Source organism: Pseudophryne corroboree, unplaced genomic scaffold, assembly GCF_028390025.1.
Source record: "Pseudophryne corroboree isolate aPseCor3 unplaced genomic scaffold, aPseCor3.hap2 scaffold_1206, whole genome shotgun sequence".
NCBI classification, from domain to species: domain Eukaryota; kingdom Metazoa; phylum Chordata; class Amphibia; order Anura; family Myobatrachidae; genus Pseudophryne; species Pseudophryne corroboree.
This window is the reverse complement of record NW_026967831.1, coordinates 82,819-108,203: the sequence shown is the minus strand read 5'-3', so window position 1 is coordinate 108,203 and position 25,385 is coordinate 82,819. Positions and strand designations below refer to the sequence as shown.

At 41.9% G+C, this 25,385-nt stretch overlaps 19 non-coding genes and 3 pseudogenes across 19 annotated transcripts; all 22 read right to left on the bottom strand.

Moving 5' to 3' along the window:
- Nucleotides 1–11,759: 11,759 nt before the first annotated feature.
- TRNAS-ACU (transfer RNA serine (anticodon ACU)) lies at nucleotides 11,760–11,833 on the bottom strand. The gene has a single exon. It is a non-coding gene; the product is annotated as a tRNA-Ser (tRNA).
- A 1,750-nt stretch (nucleotides 11,834–13,583) lies between these two features.
- LOC134991148 (U1 spliceosomal RNA) lies at nucleotides 13,584–13,747 on the bottom strand. The gene has a single exon (XR_010195573.1). It is a non-coding gene; the product is annotated as a U1 spliceosomal RNA (small nuclear RNA).
- A 671-nt stretch (nucleotides 13,748–14,418) lies between these two features.
- Nucleotides 14,419–14,581, bottom strand: LOC134991159 (U1 spliceosomal RNA). Its single transcript, XR_010195583.1, has one exon. It is a non-coding gene; the product is annotated as a U1 spliceosomal RNA (small nuclear RNA).
- Nucleotides 14,582–14,733: 152 nt separating this feature from the next.
- On the bottom strand, nucleotides 14,734–14,897 carry LOC134991142 (U1 spliceosomal RNA). The gene has a single exon (XR_010195567.1). It is a non-coding gene; the product is annotated as a U1 spliceosomal RNA (small nuclear RNA).
- A 674-nt stretch (nucleotides 14,898–15,571) lies between these two features.
- LOC134991158 (U1 spliceosomal RNA) lies at nucleotides 15,572–15,734 on the bottom strand. The gene has a single exon (XR_010195582.1). It is a non-coding gene; the product is annotated as a U1 spliceosomal RNA (small nuclear RNA).
- A 152-nt stretch (nucleotides 15,735–15,886) lies between these two features.
- Nucleotides 15,887–16,050, bottom strand: LOC134991141 (U1 spliceosomal RNA). Its single transcript, XR_010195566.1, has one exon. It is a non-coding gene; the product is annotated as a U1 spliceosomal RNA (small nuclear RNA).
- A 692-nt stretch (nucleotides 16,051–16,742) lies between these two features.
- LOC134991161 (U1 spliceosomal RNA) lies at nucleotides 16,743–16,884 on the bottom strand (annotated as a pseudogene).
- A 152-nt stretch (nucleotides 16,885–17,036) lies between these two features.
- On the bottom strand, nucleotides 17,037–17,200 carry LOC134991143 (U1 spliceosomal RNA). Its single transcript, XR_010195568.1, has one exon. It is a non-coding gene; the product is annotated as a U1 spliceosomal RNA (small nuclear RNA).
- Nucleotides 17,201–17,871: 671 nt separating this feature from the next.
- Nucleotides 17,872–18,034, bottom strand: LOC134991156 (U1 spliceosomal RNA). The gene has a single exon (XR_010195580.1). It is a non-coding gene; the product is annotated as a U1 spliceosomal RNA (small nuclear RNA).
- A 152-nt stretch (nucleotides 18,035–18,186) lies between these two features.
- Nucleotides 18,187–18,350, bottom strand: LOC134991149 (U1 spliceosomal RNA). Its single transcript, XR_010195574.1, has one exon. It is a non-coding gene; the product is annotated as a U1 spliceosomal RNA (small nuclear RNA).
- Nucleotides 18,351–19,024: 674 nt separating this feature from the next.
- On the bottom strand, nucleotides 19,025–19,187 carry LOC134991154 (U1 spliceosomal RNA). Its single transcript, XR_010195578.1, has one exon. It is a non-coding gene; the product is annotated as a U1 spliceosomal RNA (small nuclear RNA).
- Nucleotides 19,188–19,339: 152 nt separating this feature from the next.
- On the bottom strand, nucleotides 19,340–19,503 carry LOC134991151 (U1 spliceosomal RNA). The gene has a single exon (XR_010195576.1). It is a non-coding gene; the product is annotated as a U1 spliceosomal RNA (small nuclear RNA).
- A 695-nt stretch (nucleotides 19,504–20,198) lies between these two features.
- Nucleotides 20,199–20,340, bottom strand: LOC134991162 (U1 spliceosomal RNA; annotated as a pseudogene).
- Nucleotides 20,341–20,492: 152 nt separating this feature from the next.
- Nucleotides 20,493–20,656, bottom strand: LOC134991145 (U1 spliceosomal RNA). Its single transcript, XR_010195570.1, has one exon. It is a non-coding gene; the product is annotated as a U1 spliceosomal RNA (small nuclear RNA).
- Nucleotides 20,657–21,326: 670 nt separating this feature from the next.
- On the bottom strand, nucleotides 21,327–21,489 carry LOC134991157 (U1 spliceosomal RNA). The gene has a single exon (XR_010195581.1). It is a non-coding gene; the product is annotated as a U1 spliceosomal RNA (small nuclear RNA).
- Nucleotides 21,490–21,641: 152 nt separating this feature from the next.
- LOC134991147 (U1 spliceosomal RNA) lies at nucleotides 21,642–21,805 on the bottom strand. Its single transcript, XR_010195572.1, has one exon. It is a non-coding gene; the product is annotated as a U1 spliceosomal RNA (small nuclear RNA).
- Nucleotides 21,806–22,188: 383 nt separating this feature from the next.
- On the bottom strand, nucleotides 22,189–22,351 carry LOC134991153 (U1 spliceosomal RNA). The gene has a single exon (XR_010195577.1). It is a non-coding gene; the product is annotated as a U1 spliceosomal RNA (small nuclear RNA).
- Nucleotides 22,352–22,503: 152 nt separating this feature from the next.
- On the bottom strand, nucleotides 22,504–22,667 carry LOC134991144 (U1 spliceosomal RNA). Its single transcript, XR_010195569.1, has one exon. It is a non-coding gene; the product is annotated as a U1 spliceosomal RNA (small nuclear RNA).
- A 692-nt stretch (nucleotides 22,668–23,359) lies between these two features.
- On the bottom strand, nucleotides 23,360–23,501 carry LOC134991160 (U1 spliceosomal RNA; annotated as a pseudogene).
- A 152-nt stretch (nucleotides 23,502–23,653) lies between these two features.
- Nucleotides 23,654–23,817, bottom strand: LOC134991150 (U1 spliceosomal RNA). Its single transcript, XR_010195575.1, has one exon. It is a non-coding gene; the product is annotated as a U1 spliceosomal RNA (small nuclear RNA).
- Nucleotides 23,818–24,491: 674 nt separating this feature from the next.
- LOC134991155 (U1 spliceosomal RNA) lies at nucleotides 24,492–24,654 on the bottom strand. Its single transcript, XR_010195579.1, has one exon. It is a non-coding gene; the product is annotated as a U1 spliceosomal RNA (small nuclear RNA).
- Nucleotides 24,655–24,806: 152 nt separating this feature from the next.
- Nucleotides 24,807–24,970, bottom strand: LOC134991146 (U1 spliceosomal RNA). The gene has a single exon (XR_010195571.1). It is a non-coding gene; the product is annotated as a U1 spliceosomal RNA (small nuclear RNA).
- Between the last annotated feature and the right edge of the window lie 415 nt (nucleotides 24,971–25,385).

Sequence of the window (25,385 nt, the reverse complement as noted above, 5' to 3'; positions counted from 1 at the left end):
TAACAGGGGGTTTGAAATTTTGACTTGTCTACTTAAAGATCACCAAAATCTGATAACAAGGTCAATTAGGTCCCTGGGTTGGATTGAACCACCAACCTTTTGGTTAATAGCCGTACATACTAACTGATTGCGCCACAGAGACACTTTGCGAAAGTCCATACTGACAAAGGCTAATAAGCATTCATCTAAAACGTTTCCTAGAAAAACTTTAAAAAGTCAATAATCTGGAGAGTTTTTGTAAGATGTTTCTTCCATCAACCAACGAAGAAACACATTGGTACTTTCCCATGATGAGTGAGTGCTTCAGGATCTCTTGAACTTACATGTGCAGCAGAGTACTGCAATGGAAGCATGCTGGGCCCATAACCCAGAGGTAGGCAGATTGAAACTATCCTCTGCTATATGCATTTTTTTTGTTAATTAAAGTAATCCAAAACTGGGATTGATATTTTGTCTCTTTTATTTTTACTTAAAGTACAATAACTTTTACCATTTTAATTTGTTTTAATAGTATATTGACAGTATTGTTTTCTTTCAAAAATCCACTTAATTTTCTTTACCCTATTATTAAAATGGTAATTGACAAAAACAAACTACATTGTCACCAGAAGAGCAATACAAAATGTACAAGTGATATATAAAAATCATCTTTCCAGCTTGAATTTCAATGATGCATTGGGGCAACGATTTTGTGAGAAACATCTTCACCCTTAAATAAAGATTTTCTTAATTCCTTACCTGTGTGCTAATTAGATATCACCTTGTTTTCACATTAAACAGACTTCCACATGAGAAAGCAGCAAGGATGCAGTGGCGTTAATGTTTCCTGGTGTCAACCTTTATTATTTCAGTAGACATTGAAATGAGGATACATCTTGCTGCCTTTCCAATGAAGCAAGTTTAATTTAGTAATAGGTGAAAAACCATCCCTACAAAGGTGTTAATCAGAGACTTGGCTTTGTGGACACTTTTCAGAGAACAAATTTGTTAGCATAAAAATAAAGCCAGAAAATGAAGAGCTGTTTAATCACGCAATTTGATTTTTTTGCCAGCATATTTCTTTTTCTCTGCAACCCACTGCTAAATTGTGCTTCCTAGCTGTTTTTATAAAATCACTGAATCAAATCTAACTCTGATTACATCAGAGAAGGCCAGGTACCCTACACCATAACAGGGGGTTTGAAATTTTGACTTGTCTACTTAAAGATCACCAAAATCTGATAACAAGGTCAATTAGGTCCCTGGGTTGGATTGAACCACCAACCTTTTGGTTAATAGCCGTACATACTAACTGATTGCGCCACAGAGACACTTTGCGAAAGTCCATACTGACAAAGGCTAATAAGCATTCATCTAAAACGTTTCCTAGAAAAACTTTAAAAAGTCAATAATCTGGAGAGTTTTTGTAAGATGTTTCTTCCATCAACCAACGAAGAAACACATTGGTACTTTCCCATGATGAGTGAGTGCTTCAGGATCTCTTGAACTTACATGTGCAGCAGAGTACTGCAATGGAAGCATGCTGGGCCCATAACCCAGAGGTAGGCAGATTGAAACTATCCTCTGCTATATGCATTTTTTTTGTTAATTAAAGTAATCCAAAACTGGGATTGATATTTTTGCTCTTTTATTTTTACTTAAAGTACAATAACTTTTACCATTTTAATTTGTTTTAATAGTATATTGACAGTATTGTTTTCTTTCAAAAATCCACTTCATTTTCTTTACCCTATTATTAAAATGGTAATTGACAAAAACAAACTACATTGTCACCAGAAGAGCAATACAAAATGTACAAGTGATATATAAAAATCATCTTTCCAGCTTGAATTTCAATGATGCATTGGGGCAACGATTTTGTGAGAAACATCTTCACCCTTAAATAAAGATTTTCTTAATTCCTTACCTGTGTGCTAATTAGATATCACCTTGTTTTCACATTAAACAGACTTCCACATGAGAAAGCAGCAAGGATGCAGTGGCGTTAATGTTTCCTGGTGTCAACCTTTATTATTTCAGTAGACATTGAAATGAGGATACATCTTGCTGCCTTTCCAATGAAGCAAGTTTAATTTAGTAATAGGTGAAAAACCATCCCTACAAAGGTGTTAATCAGAGACTTGGCTTTGTGGACACTTTTCAGAGAACAAATTTGTTAGCATAAAAATAAAGCCAGAAAATGAAGAGCTGTTTAATCACGCAATTTGATTTTTTTGCCAGCATATTTCTTTTTCTCTGCAACCCACTGCTAAATTGTGCTTCAAAGATGTTTTTATAAAATCACTGAATCAAATCTAACTCTGATTACATCAGAGAAGGCCAGGTACCCTACACCATAACAGGGGGTATGAAATTTGACTTGTCTACTTAAAGATCACCAAAATCTGATAACAAGGTCAATTACGTCCCTGGGTGGGATTGAACCACCAACCTTTTGGTTAATAGCCGTACACACTAACTGATTGCGCCACAGAGACACTTTGCGAAAGTACATACTGACAAATGCTAATAAGCATTCATCTAAAACGTTTCCTAGAAAAACTTAAAAAAGTCAATAATCTGGAGAGTTTTTGTAAGATGTTTCTTCTATCAACCAACGAAGAAACACATTGGTACTTTCCCATGATGAGTGAGTGCTTCAGGATCTCTTGCACTTACATGTGCAGCAGAGTACAGCAATGGAAGCATGCTGGGCCCATAACCCAGAGGTAGGCAGATTGAAACTATCCTCTGCTATATGCATTTTTTTGTTTGTTAATTAAAGTAATCCAAAACTGGGATTGATATTTTGGCTCTTTTATTTTTACTTAAAGTACAATACCTTTTACCATTTTAATTTGTTTTAATAGTATATTGACAGTATTGTTTTCTTTCAAAAATCCACTTCATTTTCTTTACCCTATTATTAAAATGGTAATTGACAAAAACAAACTACATTGTCACCAGAAGAGCAATACAAAATGTACAAGTGATATATTAAAATCATCTTTCCAGCTTGAATTTCAATGATGCATTGGGGCAACGATTTTGTGAGAAACATCTTCACCCTTAAATAAAGATTTTCTTAATTCCTTACCTGTGTGCTAATTAGATATCACCTTGTTTTCACATTAAACAGACTTCCACATGAGAAAGCAGCAAGGATGCAGTGGCGTTAATGTTTCCTGGTGTCAACCTGTATTATTTCAGTAGACATTGAAATGAGGATGCATCTTGCTGCCTTTCCAATGAAGCAAGTTTAATTTAGTAATAGGTGAAAAACCATCCTTACAAAGGTGTTAATCAGAGACTTGGCTTTGTGGACACTTTTCAGAGAACAAATTTGTTAGCATAAAAATAAAGCCAGAAAATAAAGAGCTGTTTAATCACTCAATTGGATTTTTCTGCCAGCATATTTTTTTTCTCTGCAACCCACTGCTAAATTGTGCTTCCTAGCTGTTTTTATAAAATCACTGAATCAAATCTAACTCTGATTACATCAGAGAAGGCCAGGTACCCTACACCATAACAGGGGGTTTGAAATTTTGACTTGTCTACTTAAAGATCACCAAAATCTGATAACAAGGTCAATTAGGTCCCTGGGTTGGATTGAACCACCAACCTTTTGGTTAATAGCCGTACATACTAACTGATTGCGCCACAGAGACACTTTGCGAAAGTCCATACTGACAAAGGCTAATAAGCATTCATCTAAAACGTTTCCTAGAAAAACTTTAAAAAGTCAATAATCTGGAGAGTTTTTGTAAGATGTTTCTTCCATCAACCAACGAAGAAACACATTGGTACTTTCCCATGATGAGTGAGTGCTTCAGGATCTCTTGAACTTACATGTGCAGCAGAGTACTGCAATGGAAGCATGCTGGGCCCATAACCCAGAGGTAGGCAGATTGAAACTATCCTCTGCTATATGCATTTTTTTTGTTAATTAAAGTAATCCAAAACTGGGATTGATATTTTGTCTCTTTTATTTTTACTTAAAGTACAATAACTTTTACCATTTTAATTTGTTTTAATAGTATATTGACAGTATTGTTTTCTTTCAAAAATCCACTTAATTTTCTTTACCCTATTATTAAAATGGTAATTGACAAAAACAAACTACATTGTCACCAGAAGAGCAATACAAAATGTACAAGTGATATATAAAAATCATCTTTCCAGCTTGAATTTCAATGATGCATTGGGGCAACGATTTTGTGAGAAACATCTTCACCCTTAAATAAAGATTTTCTTAATTCCTTACCTGTGTGCTAATTAGATATCACCTTGTTTTCACATTAAACAGACTTCCACATGAGAAAGCAGCAAGGATGCAGTGGCGTTAATGTTTCCTGGTGTCAACCTTTATTATTTCAGTAGACATTGAAATGAGGATACATCTTGCTGCCTTTCCAATGAAGCAAGTTTAATTTAGTAATAGGTGAAAAACCATCCCTACAAAGGTGTTAATCAGAGACTTGGCTTTGTGGACACTTTTCAGAGAACAAATTTGTTAGCATAAAAATAAAGCCAGAAAATGAAGAGCTGTTTAATCACGCAATTTGATTTTTTTGCCAGCATATTTCTTTTTCTCTGCAACCCACTGCTAAATTGTGCTTCAAAGATGTTTTTATAAAATCACTGAATCAAATCTAACTCTGATTACATCAGAGAAGGCCAGGTACCCTACACCATAACAGGGGGTATGAAATTTGACTTGTCTACTTAAAGATCACCAAAATCTGATAACAAGGTCAATTACGTCCCTGGGTGGGATTGAACCACCAACCTTTTGGTTAATAGCCGTACACACTAACTGATTGCGCCACAGAGACACTTTGCAAAAGTACATACTGACAAATGCTAATAAGCATTCATCTAAAACGTTTCCTAGAAAAACTTAAAAAAGTCAATAATCTGGAGAGTTTTTGTAAGATGTTTCTTCTATCAACCAACGAAGAAACACATTGGTACTTTCCCATGATGAGTGAGTGCTTCAGGATCTCTTGCACTTACATGTGCAGCAGAGTACAGCAATGGAAGCATGCTGGGCCCATAACCCAGAGGTAGGCAGATTGAAACTATCCTCTGCTATATGCATTTTTTTGTTTGTTAATTAAAGTAATCCAAAACTGGGATTGATATTTTGGCTCTTTTATTTTTACTTAAAGTACAATACCTTTTACCATTTTAATTTGTTTTAATAGTATATTGACAGTATTGTTTTCTTTCAAAAATCCACTTCATTTTCTTTACCCTATTATTAAAATGGTAATTGACAAAAACAAACTACATTGTCACCAGAAGAGCAATACAAAATGTACAAGTGATATATTAAAATCATCTTTCCAGCTTGAATTTCAATGATGCATTGGGGCAACGATTTTGTGAGAAACATCTTCACCCTTAAATAAAGATTTTCTTAATTCCTTACCTGTGTGCTAATTAGATATCACCTTGTTTTCACATTAAACAGACTTCCACATGAGAAAGCAGCAAGGATGCAGTGGCGTTAATGTTTCCTGGTGTCAACCTGTATTATTTCAGTAGACATTGAAATGAGGATGCATCTTGCTGCCTTTCCAATGAAGCAAGTTTAATTTAGTAATAGGTGAAAAACCATCCTTACAAAGGTGTTAATCAGAGACTTGGCTTTGTGGACACTTTTCAGAGAACAAATTTGTTAGCATAAAAATAAAGCCAGAAAATAAAGAGCTGTTTAATCACTCAATTGGATTTTTCTGCCAGCATATTTTTTTTCTCTGCAACCCACTGCTAAATTGTGCTTCCTAGCTGTTTTTATAAAATCACTGAATCAAATCTAACTCTGATTACATCAGAGAAGGCCAGGTACCCTACACCATAACAGGGGGTTTGAAATTTTGACTTGTCTACTTAAAGATCACCAAAATCTGATAACAAGGTCAATTAGGTCCCTGGGTTGGATTGAACCACCAACCTTTTGGTTAATAGCCGTACATACTAACTGATTGCGCCACAGAGACACTTTGCGAAAGTCCATACTGACAAAGGCTAATAAGCATTCATCTAAAACGTTTCCTAGAAAAACTTTAAAAAGTCAATAATCTGGAGAGTTTTTGTAAGATGTTTCTTCCATCAACCAACGAAGAAACACATTGGTACTTTCCCATGATGAGTGAGTGCTTCAGGATCTCTTGAACTTACATGTGCAGCAGAGTACTGCAATGGAAGCATGCTGGGCCCATAACCCAGAGGTAGGCAGATTGAAACTATCCTCTGCTATATGCATTTTTTTTGTTAATTAAAGTAATCCAAAACTGGGATTGATATTTTGTCTCTTTTATTTTTACTTAAAGTACAATAACTTTTACCATTTTAATTTGTTTTAATAGTATATTGACAGTATTGTTTTCTTTCAAAAATCCACTTAATTTTCTTTACCCTATTATTAAAATGGTAATTGACAAAAACAAACTACATTGTCACCAGAAGAGCAATACAAAATGTACAAGTGATATATTAAAATCATCTTTCCAGCTTGAATTTCAATGATGCATTGGGTCAACAATTTTGTGAGAAACATCTTCACCCTTAAATAAAGATTTTCTTAATTCCTTACCTGTGTGCTAATTAGATATCACCTTGTTTTCACATTAAACAGACTTCCACATGAGAAAGCAGCAAGGATGCAGTGGCGTTAATGTTTCCTGGTGTCAACCTTTATTATTTCAGTAGACATTGAAATGAGGATACATCTTGCTGCCTTTCCAATGAAGCAAGTTTAATTTAGTAATAGGTGAAAAACCATCCCTACAAAGGTGTTAATCAGAGACTTGGCTTTGTGGACACTTTTCAGAGAACAAATTTGTTAGCATAAAAATAAAGCCAGAAAATGAAGAGCTGTTTAATCACGCAATTTGATTTTTTTGCCAGCATATTTCTTTTTCTCTGCAACCCACTGCTAAATTGTGCTTCAAAGATGTTTTTATAAAATCACTGAATCAAATCTAACTCTGATTACATCAGAGAAGGCCAGGTACCCTACACCATAACAGGGGGTATGAAATTTGACTTGTCTACTTAAAGATCACCAAAATCTGATAACAAGGTCAATTACGTCCCTGGGTGGGATTGAACCACCAACCTTTTGGTTAATAGCCGTACACACTAACTGATTGCGCCACAGAGACACTTTGCAAAAGTCCATACTGACAAATGCTAATAAGCATTCATCTAAAACGTTTCCTAGAAAAACTTAAAAAAGTCAATAATCTGGAGAGTTTTTGTAAGATGTTTCTTCTATCAACCAACGAAGAAACACATTGGTACTTTCCCATGATGAGTGAGTGCTTCAGGATCTCTTGCACTTACATGTGCAGCAGAGTACAGCAATGGAAGCATGCTGGGCCCATAACCCAGAGGTAGGCAGATTGAAACTATCCTCTGCTATATGCATTTTTTTGTTTGTTAATTAAAGTAATCCAAAACTGGGATTGATATTTTGGCTCTTTTATTTTTACTTAAAGTACAATAACTTTTACCATTTTAATTTGTTTTAATAGTATATTGACAGTATTGTTTTCTTTCAAAAATCCACTTAATTTTCTTTACCCTATTATTAAAATGGTAATTGACAAAAACAAACTACATTGTCACCAGAAGAGCAATACAAAATGTACAAGTGATATATAAAAATCATCTTTCCAGCTTGAATTTCAATGATGCATTGGGGCAACGATTTTGTGAGAAACATCTTCACCCTTAAATAAAGATTTTCTTAATTCCTTACCTGTGTGCTAATTAGATATCACCTTGTTTTCACATTAAACAGACTTCCACATGAGAAAGCAGCAAGGATGCAGTGGCGTTAATGTTTCCTGGTGTCAACCTTTATTATTTCAGTAGACATTGAAATGAGGATACATCTTGCTGCCTTTCCAATGAAGCAAGTTTAATTTAGTAATAGGTGAAAAACCATCCCTACAAAGGTGTTAATCAGAGACTTGGCTTTGTGGACACTTTTCAGAGAACAAATTTGTTAGCATAAAAATAAAGCCAGAAAATGAAGAGCTGTTTAATCACGCAATTTGATTTTTTTGCCAGCATATTTCTTTTTCTCTGCAACCCACTGCTAAATTGTGCTTCAAAGATGTTTTTATAAAATCACTGAATCAAATCTAACTCTGATTACATCAGAGAAGGCCAGGTACCCTACACCATAACAGGGGGTATGAAATTTGACTTGTCTACTTAAAGATCACCAAAATCTGATAACAAGGTCAATTACGTCCCTGGGTGGGATTGAACCACCAACCTTTTGGTTAATAGCCGTACACACTAACTGATTGCGCCACAGAGACACTTTGCAAAAGTCCATACTGACAAATGCTAATAAGCATTCATCTAAAACGTTTCCTAGAAAAACTTAAAAAAGTCAATAATCTGGAGAGTTTTTGTAAGATGTTTCTTCTATCAACCAACGAAGAAACACATTGGTACTTTCCCATGATGAGTGAGTGCTTCAGGATCTCTTGCACTTACATGTGCAGCAGAGTACAGCAATGGAAGCATGCTGGGCCCATAACCCAGAGGTAGGCAGATTGAAACTATCCTCTGCTATATGCATTTTTTTGTTTGTTAATTAAAGTAATCCAAAACTGGGATTGATATTTTGGCTCTTTTATTTTTACTTAAAGTACAATAACTTTTACCATTTTAATTTGTTTTAATAGTATATTGACAGTATTGTTTTCTTTCAAAAATCCACTTAATTTTCTTTACCCTATTATTAAAATGGTAATTGACAAAAACAAACTACATTGTCACCAGAAGAGCAATACAAAATGTACAAGTGATATATAAAAATCATCTTTCCAGCTTGAATTTCAATGATGCATTGGGGCAACGATTTTGTGAGAAACATCTTCACCCTTAAATAAAGATTTTCTTAATTCCTTACCTGTGTGCTAATTAGATATCACCTTGTTTTCACATTAAACAGACTTCCACATGAGAAAGCAGCAAGGATGCAGTGGCGTTAATGTTTCCTGGTGTCAACCTTTATTATTTCAGTAGACATTGAAATGAGGATACATCTTGCTGCCTTTCCAATGAAGCAAGTTTAATTTAGTAATAGGTGAAAAACCATCCCTACAAAGGTGTTAATCAGAGACTTGGCTTTGTGGACACTTTTCAGAGAACAAATTTGTTAGCATAAAAATAAAGCCAGAAAATGAAGAGCTGTTTAATCACGCAATTTGATTTTTTTGCCAGCATATTTCTTTTTCTCTGCAACCCACTGCTAAATTGTGCTTCAAAGATGTTTTTATAAAATCACTGAATCAAATCTAACTCTGATTACATCAGAGAAGGCCAGGTACCCTACACCATAACAGGGGGTATGAAATTTGACTTGTCTACTTAAAGATCACCAAAATCTGATAACAAGGTCAATTACGTCCCTGGGTGGGATTGAACCACCAACCTTTTGGTTAATAGCCGTACACACTAACTGATTGCGCCACAGAGACACTTTGCAAAAGTACATACTGACAAATGCTAATAAGCATTCATCTAAAACGTTTCCTAGAAAAACTTAAAAAAGTCAATAATCTGGAGAGTTTTTGTAAGATGTTTCTTCTATCAACCAACGAAGAAACACATTGGTACTTTCCCATGATGAGTGAGTGCTTCAGGATCTCTTGCACTTACATGTGCAGCAGAGTACAGCAATGGAAGCATGCTGGGCCCATAACCCAGAGGTAGGCAGATTGAAACTATCCTCTGCTATATGCATTTTTTTGTTTGTTAATTAAAGTAATCCAAAACTGGGATTGATATTTTGGCTCTTTTATTTTTACTTAAAGTACAATAACTTTTACCATTTTAATTTGTTTTAATAGTATATTGACAGTATTGTTTTCTTTCAAAAATCCACTTAATTTTCTTTACCCTATTATTAAAATGGTAATTGACAAAAACAAACTACATTGTCACCAGAAGAGCAATACAAAATGTACAAGTGATATATAAAAATCATCTTTCCAGCTTGAATTTCAATGATGCATTGGGGCAACGATTTTGTGAGAAACATCTTCACCCTTAAATAAAGATTTTCTTAATTCCTTACCTGTGTGCTAATTAGATATCACCTTGTTTTCACATTAAACAGACTTCCACATGAGAAAGCAGCAAGGATGCAGTGGCGTTAATGTTTCCTGGTGTCAACCTTTATTATTTCAGTAGACATTGAAATGAGGATACATCTTGCTGCCTTTCCAATGAAGCAAGTTTAATTTAGTAATAGGTGAAAAACCATCCCTACAAAGGTGTTAATCAGAGACTTGGCTTTGTGGACACTTTTCAGAGAACAAATTTGTTAGCATAAAAATAAAGCCAGAAAATGAAGAGCTGTTTAATCACGCAATTTGATTTTTTTGCCAGCATATTTCTTTTTCTCTGCAACCCACTGCTAAATTGTGCTTCAAAGATGTTTTTATAAAATCACTGAATCAAATCTAACTCTGATTACATCAGAGAAGGCCAGGTACCCTACACCATAACAGGGGGTATGAAATTTGACTTGTCTACTTAAAGATCACCAAAATCTGATAACAAGGTCAATTACGTCCCTGGGTGGGATTGAACCACCAACCTTTTGGTTAATAGCCGTACACACTAACTGATTGCGCCACAGAGACACTTTGCAAAAGTACATACTGACAAATGCTAATAAGCATTCATCTAAAACGTTTCCTAGAAAAACTTAAAAAAGTCAATAATCTGGAGAGTTTTTGTAAGATGTTTCTTCTATCAACCAACGAAGAAACACATTGGTACTTTCCCATGATGAGTGAGTGCTTCAGGATCTCTTGCACTTACATGTGCAGCAGAGTACAGCAATGGAAGCATGCTGGGCCCATAACCCAGAGGTAGGCAGATTGAAACTATCCTCTGCTATATGCATTTTTTTGTTTGTTAATTAAAGTAATCCAAAACTGGGATTGATATTTTGGCTCTTTTATTTTTACTTAAAGTACAATACCTTTTACCATTTTAATTTGTTTTAATAGTATATTGACAGTATTGTTTTCTTTCAAAAATCCACTTAATTTTCTTTACCCTATTATTAAAATGGTAATTGACAAAAACAAACTACATTGTCACCAGAAGAGCAATACAAAATGTACAAGTGATATATAAAAATCATCTTTCCAGCTTGAATTTCAATGATGCATTGGGGCAACGATTTTGTGAGAAACATCTTCACCCTTAAATAAAGATTTTCTTAATTCCTTACCTGTGTGCTAATTAGATATCACCTTGTTTTCACATTAAACAGACTTCCACATGAGAAAGCAGCAAGGATGCATTGGCGTTAATGTTTCCTGGTGTCAACCCGTATTATTTCAGTAGACATTGAAATGAGGATGCATCTTGCTGCCTTTCCAATGAAGCAAGTTTAATTTAGTAATAGGTGAAAAACCATCCCTACAAAGGTGTTAATCAGAGACTTGGCTTTGTGGACCCTTTTCAGAGAACAAATTTGTTAGCATAAAAATAAAGCCAGAAAATGAAGAGCTGTTTAATCACTCAATTGGATTTTTCTGCCAGCATATTTTTTTTTCTCTGCAACCCACTGCTAAATTGTGCTTCCTAGCTGTTTTTTATAAAATCACTTAATCAAATCTAACTCTGATTACATCAGAGAAGGCCAGGTAACCTACATCATAAGAGAGAGGTTGAAATTTTGACTTGTCTACTTAAAGATTACCAAAACCTGATCACAAGGTCAATTACGTCCCTGGGTGGGATTAAACCACCAACCTTTTGGTTAGTAGCCAAACACACTAACTGATTGCGCCACAGAGACACTTTGCAAAAGTGCATACTGACAAAGGCTAATAAGCATTCATCTAGAACGTTTCCTAGAAAAACTTTAAAAAGTCAATAATCTGGAGAGTTTTTGTAAGATGTTTCTTAGATCAACCAACGAAGAAACACCTTGGTACTTTCCCATGATGAGTGAGTGCTTCAGGATCTCTTGCACTTACATGTGCAGCAGAGTACTGCAATGGAAGCATGCTGGGCCCATAACCCAGAGGTAGGCAGATTGCAACTATCCTCTGCTATATGCATTTTTTTTTATTAAAGTAATCCAAAACTGGGATTGATATTTTAGCTCTTTTATTTTTACTTAAAGTACAATAACTTTTACCATTTTAATTTGTTTTAATAGTATATTGACAGTATTGTTTTCTTTCAAAAATCCACTTAATTTTCTTTACCCTATTATTAAAATGGTAATTGACAAAAACAAACTACATTGTCACCAGAAGAGCAATACAACATGTACAAGTGATATATTAAAATCATCTTTCCAGCTTGAATTTCAATGATGCATTGGGGCAACGATTTTGTGAGAAACATCTTCACCCTTAAATATTTTCTTAATTCCTTACCTGTGTGCTAATTAGATATCACCTTGTTTTCACATTAAACAGACTTCCACATGAGAAAGCAGCAAGGATGCAGTGGCGTTAATGTTTCCTGGTGTCAACCTGTATTATTTCAGTAGACATTGAAATGAGGATGCATCTTGCTGCCTTTCCAATGAAGCAAGTTTAATTTAGTAATAGGTGAAAAACCATCCCTACAAAGGTGTTAATCAGAGACTTGGCTTTGTGGACCCTTTTCAGAGAACAAATTTGTTAGCATAAAAATAAAGCCAGAAAATGAAGAGCTGTTTAATCACTCAATTGGATTTTTCTGCCAGCATTTTTCTTTTTCTCTGCAACCCACTGCTAAATTGTACTTCCTATCTGTTTTTTTATAAAATCACTTAATCAAATCTAACTCTGATTACATCAGAGAAGGCCAGGTACCCTACACCATAAGAGGGGGTTTGAAATTTTGACTTGTCTACTTAAAGATCACCAAAATCTGATAACAAGGTCAATTAAGTCCCTGCTTGGGATTGAACCACCAACCTTTTGGTTAATAGCCGAACACACTAACCGATTGCGCCACAGAGACACTTTGCAAAACGTTAATACTGACAAAGCCTAATAAGCATTCATCTAGAACGTTTCCTAGAAAAACTTTAAAAAGTCAATAATCTGGAGAGTTTTTGTAAGAATTTTCTTAAATCAACCAATGAAGAAACACATTGGTACTTTCCCATGATGAGTGAGTGCTTCAGGATCTCTTGCACTTACATGTGCAGCAGAGTACTGCAATGGAAGCATGCTGGGCCTATAACCCAGAGGTAGGCAGATTGAAACTATCCTCTGCTATATGCATTTTTTTTGTTAATTAAAGTAATCCAAAACTGGGATTGATATTTTAGCTCTTTTATTTTTACTTAAAGTACAATAACTTTTACCAATTTAATTTGTTTTAATAGTATATTGACAGTATTGTTTTCTTTCAAAAATCCACTTAATAGTATCTCACCTGGCAGGTAAGTAGGAGTAGGGCTAGAGCTGGGGAGGGTCGCTGCTCGGGCACCCCCCTGTCAAGTGAAGGAGATCCAACTGAGGCAGCACAAAGGAACTCTTGAAAGAAGAACAAGGCTAGAGGAAGATCTGAGACAAAGAAATCTGACTTTTACCAGAGCTGACCAGAGGAAAGCACAAACACAGTCCCCCACTACCACAAATAATGCAGTCAAGTTTCCCACATTTGGGGAAATCACAGGGGTCAGCATACCCAGAATGCAATGAATGAACCTCACCCTGGGAGAAATATCTTCATGACCATGGTATCTCCTGTGCAAAATAAGTATGATTTGGGATAGGGCTGGGGAGGGCCGCTGCTCAGGCACATCTCTGTAAAGTAAAGGAGATTCAACTGAGGCAGCACAAGGGACCTCTCATCTGGGGACAACAACTGCAGGGAGAACACATATTTTCAGATGAACATGGGAGGGCAGAAGGCTGCCTAATACTGAAGCACCCCCAAACAACAAACCAAATGCAACAACTAGTGCAAGCATTCCTGGGGGAAGGCCTGCAGCAGATGGATTTGCATATGGTGATGTCATCCAAGCAGTGGGTCAAAGTTGGCTTCAACCCTCGTCTGCATATGAAAAGAGAAAAGGGGCGTGCAGGGCATGGCAGCCTTTTGCGGCGCTTGGATGACCCCTAGTTCACATTAAACACCTCCACCCTCCTTCGGTGTGGGGCTCATGTTGGCTATGCCCCAGCCCCTGAAGCATTTAAGCTGATTTCTTGCAGCAGTTGGGCACTGTAACAGCTCCAGAGCTGCTCTGAAAGGCAAGTAAAAAGGTGTGGGCCCTGCAGCACTACCTGTAGTTTGCATTGTGCGTTGGAAGGCACAAAGTAAGCAGACGGGAGACGTCAGGATAGTGCGCAAGGGCATAGAAGGGAGCGGCTCAAGAAAAGAGAAGTGGAAACAGACAGCAAACTAGGCTGGAGATAGACCTGAGACAAAGAGATCTGAATTATACGAGAGCCGACCAGGGGAAACACAAATTATGCAGTCAAGTTTCCCACATTTGGGGAAATCGCAGGATCAGCACACCCAGAGTGCAATGGGTGAGCCTTGCCATGGGAGAAGCACCTTCCTGATCATAGTATATCACCTGGCAGGTAAGCAGGAGTTGGGCTAGAGCTGGGGAGGGTCGCTGCTCGGGCACCCGCCTGTCAAGTGAAGGAGATCCAACTGAGGCAGCACAAGGAAACTCTCGAAAGAAGAACAAGGCTAGAGGAAGATCTGAGACAAATAAATCTGACTTTTACCAGAGCTGACCAGAGGAAAGAACAAACACAGTCCCCCACTACCACAAATAATGCAGTCGAGTTTCCCACATTTGGGGAAATCACAGGGGTCAGCATACCCAGAATGCAATGAATGAACCTCACCCTGGGAGAACAATCTTCATGACCATGGTATCTCCTATGCAAAATAAGTATGATTTGGGATAGGGCTGGGGAGGGCCGCTGCTCAGGCACATCTCTGTCAAGTAAAGGAGATTCAACTGAGGCAGCACAAGGGAACTCTCATCTGGGGACAACAACTGCAGGGAGAACACATATTTTCAGATGAACATGGGAGGGCAGAAGGCTGCCTAATACTGAAGCACCCCCAAACAACAAACCAAAAGCAACAACTAGTACAAGCATTCCTGGGGGAAGGTCTGCAGAAGACGGATTTGCATACAGTGATGTCATCCAAGCAGTGGGCCAAAATTGGCTGGAACCCTCATCTGCATATGAAAAGAGAAAAGGGGTATGCAGGGCATGGCGGCCTTTTGCGGCGCTTGGATGATCCCTAGTTCGCATTAAACACCCCCACCCTCCTTCAGTGTGGGGCTCATGTTGGCCATGCCCCAGCCCCTGAAGCATTCAAGCTGATTTCTTGCAGCAGCTGGGCACTGTAACAGCTCCAGAGCTGCTCTGTAAGGCAAGTAAAAGGGTGTGGGCCCTGCAGCACTACCTGTAGTTTACATTGTGCATTGTAAGGCACAAAGTAAGCAGACGGGAGGAGAAGTCAGGATAGTGCACAAGGGTATTGAAGGGAGCGGCTCAAGAAAAAAGAAGTGGAAGCAGACAGCAAACTAGGCTGGAGAGAGACCTGAGACAAAGAGATCTGAATTATACGAGAGCCGACCAGGGGAAACACAAATTATGCAGGCAAGTTTTCCACATTTGGGGAAATCGTAGGGGCAGCTCACCCAGAGTGCAATGGGTGAGCCTTGCCCTGGGAGAAGCAACTTCATGATCATAGTATCTCACCTGGCAGGTAAGTAGGAGTTGGGCTAGAGCTGGGGAGGGTCGCTGCTCGGGCACCCACCTGTCAAGTGAAGGAGATCCAACTCAGACAGCACAAGGTAACTCTCGAAAGAAGAACAAGTCTAGAGGAAAATCTGAGACAAAGAAATCTGACTTTTACCAGAGCTGACCAGAGGAAAGCACAAACACAGTCCCCCACTACCACAAATAATGCAGTCGAGTTTCCCACATTTGGGGAAATCACAGGGGTCAGCATACCCAGAATGCAATGAATGAACCTCACCCTGGGAGAACAATCTTCATGACCATGGTATCTCCTATGCAAAATAAGTATGATTTGGGATAGGGCTGGGGAGGGCCGCTGCTCAGGCACATCTCTGTCAAGTAAAGGAGATTCAACTGAGGCAGCACAAGGGAACTCTCATCTGGGGACAACAACTGCAGGGAGAACACATATTTTCAGATGAACATGGGAGGGCAGAAGGCTGCCTAATACTGAAGCACCCCCAAACAACAAACCAAATGCAACAACTAGTGCAAGCATTCCTGGGAGAAGGCCTGCAGCAGATGGATTTGCATATGGTGATGTCATCCAAGCAGTGAGTCAAAGTTGGCTTCAACCCTCGTCTGCATATGAAAAGAGAAAAGGGGCATGCAGGGCATGGCGGCCTTTTGCGGCGCTTGGATGACCCCTAGTTCGCATTAAACACCTCCACCCTCCTTCGGTGTGGGGCTCATGTTGGCTATGCCCCAGCCCCTGAAGCATTCAAGCTGATTTCTAGCAGCAGCTGGGCACTGTAACAGCTCCAGAGCTGCTCTGTAAGGCAAGTAAAAGGGTGTGGGCCCTGCAGCACTACCTGTAGTTTGCATTGTGCGTTGGAAGGCACAAATTAAGCAGACGGGAGAAGTCAGGATAGTGCGCAAGGGCATAGAAGGGAGCGGCTCAAGAAAAGAGAAGTGGAAACAGACAGCAAACTATGCTGGAGAGAGACCTGAGACAAAGAGATCTCAATTATACGAGAGCCGACCAGGGGAAACACAAATTATGCAGTCAAGTTTCCCACATTTGGGGAAATCGCAGAAGCAGCACACCCAGAGTGAAATGGGTGAGCCTTGCCCTGGGAGAAGCACCTTCATGATCATAGTATCTCACCTAGCAGGTAAGTAGGAGTTGGGCTAGAGCTGGGGAGGGTCGCTGCTTGGGCACCCCCCTGTCAAGTGAAGGAGATACAACTGAGGCAGCACAAGGAAACTCTCGAAAGAAGAACAAGGCTAGAGGAAGATCTGAGACAAATAAATCTGACTTTTACCAGAGCTGACCAGAGGAAAGAACAAACACAGTCCCCCACTACCACAAATAATGCAGTCGAGTTTCCCACATTTGGGGAAATCATAGGGGTCAGCATACCCAGAATGCAATGAATGAACCTCACCCTGGGAGAACAATCTTCATGACCATGGTATCTCCTATGCAAAATAAGTATGATTTGGGATAGGGCTGGGGAGGGCCGCTGCTCAGGCACATCTCTGTCAAGTAAAGGAGATTCAACTGAGGCAGCACAAGGGAACTCTCATCTGGGGACAACAACTGCAGGGAGAACACATATTTTCAGATGAACATGGGAGGACAGAAGGCTGCCTAATACTGAAGCACCCCCAAACAACAAACCAAATGCAACAACTAGTGCAAGCATTCCTGGGGGAAGGCCTGCAGCAGATGGATTTGCATATGGTGATGTCATCCAAGCAGTGGGTCAAAGTTGGCTTAAACCCTCGTCTGCATATGAAAAGAGAAAAGGGGCGTGCAGGGCATGGCGGCCTTTTGCGGCGCTTGGATGACCCCTAGTTCACATTAAACACCTCCACCCTCCTTCGGTGTGGGGCTCATGTTGGCTATGCCCCAGCCCCTGAAGCATTCAAGCTGATTTCTTGCAGAAGCTGGGCTCTGTAACAGCTCCAGAGCTGCTCTGTAAGGCAAATAAAAGGTTGTGGGACCTGCAGCACTACCTGTAGTTCGCATTGTGCGTTGCAAGGCACAAAGTAAGCAGACGGGAGAAGTCAGGATAGTGCGCAAGGGCATAAAAGGGAACGGCTCAAGAAAAGAGAAGTGGAAACAGACAGCAAACTAGGCTGGAGAGAAACCTGATGCAAAGAGATCTGAATTATACGAGAGCCGACCAGAGGAAACACAAATTATGCAGTCAAGTGTCCCACATTTTGGGAAATCACAGGAGCAGCACACCCAGAGTGCAATGGGTGAGCCTTGCCCTGGGAGAAGCACCTTCCTGATCATAGTATCTCACCTGGCAGGTAAGTAGGAGTTGGGCTAGAGCTGGGGAGGGTCGCTGCTCGGGCACCCCCCTATCAAGTGAAGGAGATCCAACTGAGGCAGCACAAGGGAACTCTCGAAAGAATAACAAGGCTAGAGGAAGATCTGAGACAAAGAAATCTGACTTTTACCAGAGCTGACCAGAGGAAAGCACAAACACAGTCCCCCACTACCACAAATAATGCAGTCGAGTTTCCCACAATTGGGGAAATCACAGGGGTCAGCATTCCCAGAATGCAATGAATGAACCTCACCCTGGGAGAACAATCTTCATGACCATGGCATCTCCTATGCAAAATAAGTATGATTTGGGATAGGGCTGGGGAGGGCCGCTGCTCAGGCACATCTCTGTCAAGTAAAGGAGATTCAACTGAGGCAGCACAAGGGAACTCTCATCTGGGGTCAACAACTGCAGGGAGAACACATATTTATAGATAAACATGGGAGGGCAGAAGGCTGCCTAATATTGAAGCACCCCCAAACAACAAACCAAATGCAACAACTAGTACAAGCATTCCTGGGGGAAGGTCTGCAGAAGACGGATTTGCATACGGTGATGTCATCCAAGCAGTGGGCCAAAGTTGTCTGGAACCCTCATCTGCATATGAAAAGAGAAAAGGGGTATGCAGGGCATGGCGGCCTTTTGAGGCGCTTGGATGACCCCTAGTTCGCATTAAACACCCCCACCCTCCTTCGGTGTGGGGCTCATGTTGGCTATGCCCCAGCCCCTGAAGCATTCAAGCTGATTTCTTGCAGCAGCTGGGCACTGTAACAGCTCCAGAGCTGCTCTGTAAGGCAAGTAAAAGGGTGTGGGCCCTGCAGCACTACCTGTAGTTCGCATTGTGCATTGTAAGGCACAAAGTAAGCAGACGGGAGGAGAAGTCAGGATAGTGCACAAGGGTAAAGAAGGGAGGGGCTCAAGAAAAAAGAAGTGGAAACAGACAGCAAACTAGGCTGGAGATAGACCTGAGACAAAGAGATCTGAATTATACGATAGCCGACCAGAGGAAACACAAATTATGCAGTCAAGTGTCCCACATTTGGGGAAATCACAGGAGCAGCACACCCAGAGTGCAATGGGTGAGCCTTGCCCTGGGAGAAGCACCTTCCTGATCATAGTATCTCACCTGGCAGGTAAGTATGAGATGGGCTAGAGCTGGGGAGGGTCGCTGCTCGGGCACCCCCCTGTCAAGTGAAGGAGATCCAACTGAGGCAGCACAAGGGAACTCTCGAAAGAAGAACAAGGCTAGAGGAAGATCTGAGACAAAGAAATCTGACTTTTACCAGAGCTGATCAGAGGAAAGCACAAACACAGTCCTACACTACCACAAATAATGCAGTCGAGTTTCCCACATTTGGGGAAATCATAGGGGTCAGCATACCCAGAATGCAATGAATGAACCTCATCCTGGGAGATCAATCTTCATGACCATGGTATCTCCTATGCAAAATAAGTATGATTTCAGATAGGGCTGGGGAGGGCCGCTGCTCAGGCACATCTCGGTCAAGTAAAGGAGATTCAACTGAGGCAGCACAAGGGAACTCTCATCTGAGGACAACAACTGCAGGGAGAACACATATTTTCAGATGAACATGGGAGGGCAGAAGGCTGCCTAATACTGAAGCACCCCCAAACAACAAACCAAATGCAACAACTAGTACAAGCATTCCTGGGGGAAGGTCTGCAGAAGACGGATTTGCATACGGTGATGTCATCCAAGCAGTGGGCCAAAGTTGGCTGGAACCCTCATCTACATATGAAAAGAGAAAAGGGGTATGCAGGGCATGGCGGCCTTTTGCGGCGCTTGGATGACCCCTAGTTCGCATTAAACACCCCCACCCTCCTTCGGTGTGGGGCTCATGTTGGCCATGCCCCTGCCCCTGAAGCATTCAAGCTGATTTCTTGCAGCAGCTGGGCACTGTAACAGCTCCAGAGCTGCTCTGTAAGGCAAGTAAAAAGGTGTGGGCCCTGCAGCACTACCTGTAGTTTGCATTGTGCATTGGAAGGCACAAATTAAGCAGACGGGAGGAGAAGTCAGGATAGTGCACAAGGGTATAGAAGGGAGGGGCTCAAGAAAAAAGAAGTGGAAACAGACAGCAAACTAGGCTGGAGAGAGACCTGAGACAAAGAGATCTGAATTATATGAGATCCGACCAGGGGAAACACAAATTATGCAGTCAAGTTTCCCACATTTGCGGAAATCGCAGGAGCAGCACACCAAGAGTGCAATGGGTGAGCCTTGCCCTGGGAGAAGCAACTTCATGATCATAGTATCTCACCTGGCAGGTAAGTAGGAGTTGGGCTAGAGCTGGGGAGGGTCGCTGCTCGGGCACCCCCCTGTCAAGTGAAGGAAATCCAACTGAGGAAGCACAAGGGAACTCTCGAAAGAAGAACAAGGCTAGAGGAAGATCTGAGACAAAGAAATCTGACTTTTACCAGAGCTGACCAGAGGAAAGCACAAACACAGTCCTCCACTACCACAAATAATGCAGTCGAGTTTCCCACATTTGGGGAAATCATAGGGGTCAGCATACCCAGAATGCAATGAATGAACCTCACCCTGGGAGATCAATCTTCATGACCATGGTATCTCCTATGCAAAATAAGTATGATTTGGGATAGGGCTGGGGAGGGCCGCTGCTCAGGCACAACTCGTCAAGTAAAGGAGATTCAACTGAGGCAGCACAAGGGAACTCTCATCTGGGGACAACAACTGCAGGGAGAACACATATTTTCAGATGAACATGGGAGGGCAGAAGGCTGCCTAATACTGAAGCACCCCCAAACAACAAACCAAATGCAACAACTAGTGCAAGCATTCCTGGGGGAAGGCCTGCAGCAGATGGATTTGCATATGGTGATGTCATCCAAGCTGTGAGTCAAAGTTGGCTTCAACCCTCGTCTGCATATGAAAAGAGAAAAGGGGCATGCAGGGCATGGCGGCCTTTTGCGGCGCTTGGATGACCCCTAGTTCGCATTAAACACCTCCACCCTCCTTCGGTGTGGGGCTCATGTTGGCTATGCCCCAGCCCCTGAAGCATTCAAGCTGATTTCTTGCAGCAGCTGGGCACTGTAACAGCTCCAGAGCTGCTCTGTAAGGCAAATAAAAGGGTGTGGGCCCTGCAGCACTACCTGTAGTTTGCATTGTGCGTTGGAAGGCACAAATTAAGCAGACGGGAGAAGTCAGGATAGTGCGCAAGGGCATAGAAGGGAGCGGCTCAAGAAAAGAGAAGTGGAAACAGACAGCAAACTAGGCTGGAGAGAGACCTGAGACAAAGAGATCTGAATTATACGAGAGCCGACCAGGGGAAACACAAATTATGCAGTCAAGTTTCCCACATTTGGGGAAATCGCAGGAGCAGCACACCCAGAGTGAAATGGGTGAGCCTTGCCCTGGGAGAAGCACCTTCATGATCATATTATCTCACCTAGCAGGTAAGTAGGAGTTGGGCTAGAGCTGGGGAGGGTCGCTGCTCGGGCACCCCCCTGTCAAGTGAAGGAGATACAACTGAGGCAGCACAAGAAAACTCTCGAAAGAAGAACAAGGCTAGAGGAAGATCTGAGACAAATAAATCTGACTTTTACCAGAGCTGAGCAGAGGAAAGAACAAACACAGTCCCCCACTACCACAAATAATGCAGTCGAGTTTCCCACATTTGGGGAAATCATAGGGGTCAGCATACCCAGAATGCAATGAATGAACCTCACCCTGGGAGAACAATCTTCATGACCATGGCATCTCCTATGCAAAATAAGTATGATTTGGGATAGGGCTGGGGAGGGCCGCTGCTCAGGCACATCTCTGTCAAGTAAAGGAGATTCAACTGAGGCAGCACAAGGGAACTCTCATCTGGGGACAACAACTGCAGGGAGAACACATATTTTCAGATGAACATGGGAGGGCAGAAGGCTGTCTAATATTGAAGCACCCCCAAACAACAAACCAAATGCAACAACTAGTACAAGCATTCCTTGGGGAAGGTCTGCAGAAGACGGATTTGCATACGGTGATGTCATCCAAGCAGTGGGCCAAAGTTGTCTGGAACCCTCATCTGCATATGAAAAGAGAAAAGGGGTATGCAGGGCATGGCGGCCTTTTGCGGCACAGCAAACTAGGCTGGAGATAGACCTGAGACAAAGAGATCTGAATTATACGAGAGCCGACCAGAGGAAACACAAATTATGCAGTCAAGTGTCCCACATTTGGGGAAATCACAGGAGCAGCACACCCAGAGTGCAATGGGTGAGCCTTGCCCTGGGAGAAGCACCTTCCTGATCATAGTATCTCACCTGGCAGGTAAGTATGAGATGGGCTAGAGCTGGGGAGGGTTGCTGCTCGGGCACCCCCCTGTCAAGTGAAGGAGATCCAACTGAGGCAGCACAAGGGAACTCTCGAAAGAAGAACAAGGCTAGAGGAAGATCTGAGACAAAGAAATCTGACTTTTACCAGAGCTGACCAGAGGAAAGCACAAACACAGTCCTCCACTACCACAAATAATGCAGTCGAGTTTCCCACATTTGGGGAAATCATAGGGGTCAGCATACCCAGAATGCAATGAATGAACCTCACCCTGGGAGATCAATCTTCATGACCATGGTATCTCCTATGCAAAATAAGTATGATTTGGGATAGGGCTGGGGAGGGCCGCTGCTCAGGCACATCTCTGTCAAGTAAAGGAGATTCAACTGAGGCAGCACAAGGGAACTCTCATCTGGGGACAACAACTGCAGGGAGAACACATATTTTCAGATGAACATGGGAGGGCAGAAGGCTGCCTAATACTGAAGCACCCCCAAAAAACAAACCAAATGCAACAACTAGTACAAGCATTCCTGGGGGAAGGTCTGCAGAAGACGGATTTGCATACGGTGATGTCATCCAAGCAGTGGGCCAAAGTTGGCTGGAACCCTCATCTACATATGAAAAGAGAAAAGGGGTATGCAGGGCATGGCGGCCTTTTGCGGCGCTTGGATGACCCCTAGTTCGCATTAAACACCCCCACCCTCCTTCGGTGTGGGGCTCATGTTGGCCATGCCCCAGCCCCTGAAGCATTCAAGCTGATTTCTTGCAGCAGCTGGGCACTGTAACAGCTCCAGAGCTGCTCTGTAAGGCAAGTAAAAAGGTGTGGGCCCTGCAGCACTACCTGTAGTTTGCATTGTGCATTGGAAGGCACAAAGTAAGCAGACGGGAGAAGTCAGGATAGTGCACAAGGGTATAGAAGGGAGGGGCTCAAGAAAAATGAAGTGGAAACAGACAGCAAACTAGGCTGGAGAGAGACCTGAGACAAAGAGATCTGAATCATATGAGAGCCGACCAGGGGAAACACAAATTATGCAGTCAAGTTTCCCACATTTGCGGAAATCGCAGGGGCAGCACACCCAGAGTGCAATGGGTGAGCCTTGCCCTGGGAGAAGCAACTTCATGATCATAGTATCTCACCTGGCAGGTAAGTAGGAGTTGGGCTGGAGCTGGGGAGGGTCGCTGCTCGGGCACCCCCCTGTCAAGTGAAGGAGATCCAACTGAGGCAGCACAATGGAACTCTCGAAAGAAGAACAAGGCTAGAGGAAAATCTGAGACAAAGAAATCTGACTTTTACCAGAGCTGACCAGAGGAAAGCACAAACACAGTCCCCCACTACCACAAATAATGCAGTCGAGTTTCCCACAATTGGGGAAATCACAGGGGTCAGCATACCCAGAATGCAATGAATGAAACTCACCCTGGGAGAACAATCTTCATGACCATGGCATCTCCTATGCAAAATAAGTATGATTTGGGATAGGGCTGGGGAGGGCCGCTGCTCAGGCACATCTCTGTCAAGTAAAGGAGATTCAACTGAGGCAGCACAAGGGAACTCTCATCTGGGGACAACAACTGCAGGGAGAACACATATTTTCAGATGAACATGGGAGGGCAGAAGGCTGTCTAATATTGAAGCACCCCCAAACAACAAACCAAATGCAACAACTAGTACAAGCATTCCTTGGGGAAGGTCTGCAGAAGACGGATTTGCATACGGTGATGTCATCCAAGCAGTGGGCCAAAGTTGTCTGGAACCCTCATCTGCATATGAAAAGAGAAAAGGGGTATGCAGGGCATGGCGGCCTTTTGCGGCGCTTGGATGACCCCTAGTTCGCATTAAACACCCCAACCCTCCTTCGGTGTGGGGCTCATGTTGGCTATGCCCCAGCCCCTGAAGCATTCAAGCTGATTTCTTGCAGCAGCTGGGCACTGTAACAGCTCCAGAGCTGCTCTGTAAGGCAAGTAAAAGGGTGTGGGCCCTGCAGCACTACCTGTAGTTCGTATTGTGCATTGTAAGGCACAAAGTAAGCAGACGGGAGGAGAAGTCAGGATAGTGCACAAGGGTATAGAAGGGAGGGGCTCAAGAAAAAAGAAGTGGAAACAGACAGCAAACTAGGCTGGAGATAGACCTGAGACAAAGAGATCTGAATTATACGATAGCCGACCAGAGGAAACACAAATTATGCAGTCAAGTGTCCCACATTTGGGGAAATCACAGGAGCAGCACACCCAGAGTGCAATGGGTGAGCTTTGCCCTGGGAGAAGCACCTTCCTGATCATAGTATCTCACCTGGCAGGTAAGTATGAGATGGGCTAGAGCTGGGGAGGGTCGCTGCTCGGGCACCCCCCTGTCAAGTGAAGGAGATCCAACTGAGGCAGCACAAGGGAACTCTCGAAAGAAGAACAAGGCTAGAGGAAGATCTGAGACAAAGAAATCTGACTTTTACCAGAGCTGACCAGAGGAAAGCACAAACACAGTCCCCCACTACCACAAATAATGCAGTCGAGTTTCCCACATTTGGGGAAATCATAGGGGTCAGCATACCCAGAATGCAATGAATGAACCTCACCCTGGGAGATCAATCTTCATGACCATGGTATCTCCTATGCAAAATAAGTATGATTTGGGATCAGTGGCGTAACTAGAAATTTTTCTCCCCCACGCCAAAAAATTCTTTGGCGCTCCCCACAATTGGCACTATTAAAGGGATAAATGTGCGCGCGCCGCAAAATAGGGTGTGTGGCTTCGTTGGGATGGGCGTGGCTTTACTGTTCCAGTGGGACCTGTTGGACAAGTGGTCCGGATCCCACCTACACACGCACCGGAGGATAATCCTGTCTTCCAAGACCAGAATCTCACTCCATTGGTGGCTGCACAGTTCTCACCTCCTAGAGGGGCGAAGGTTCGGGATCCAGGACTGGATCCTAGGGACCATGGATGCAACCCTCCGAGGCTGGGGAGCAGTCACACAGGGGGAAAACGTCCAAGGAAGATGGTCAAGTCGGGAAAGTTGTCTCCACATAAATGTTCTGGAG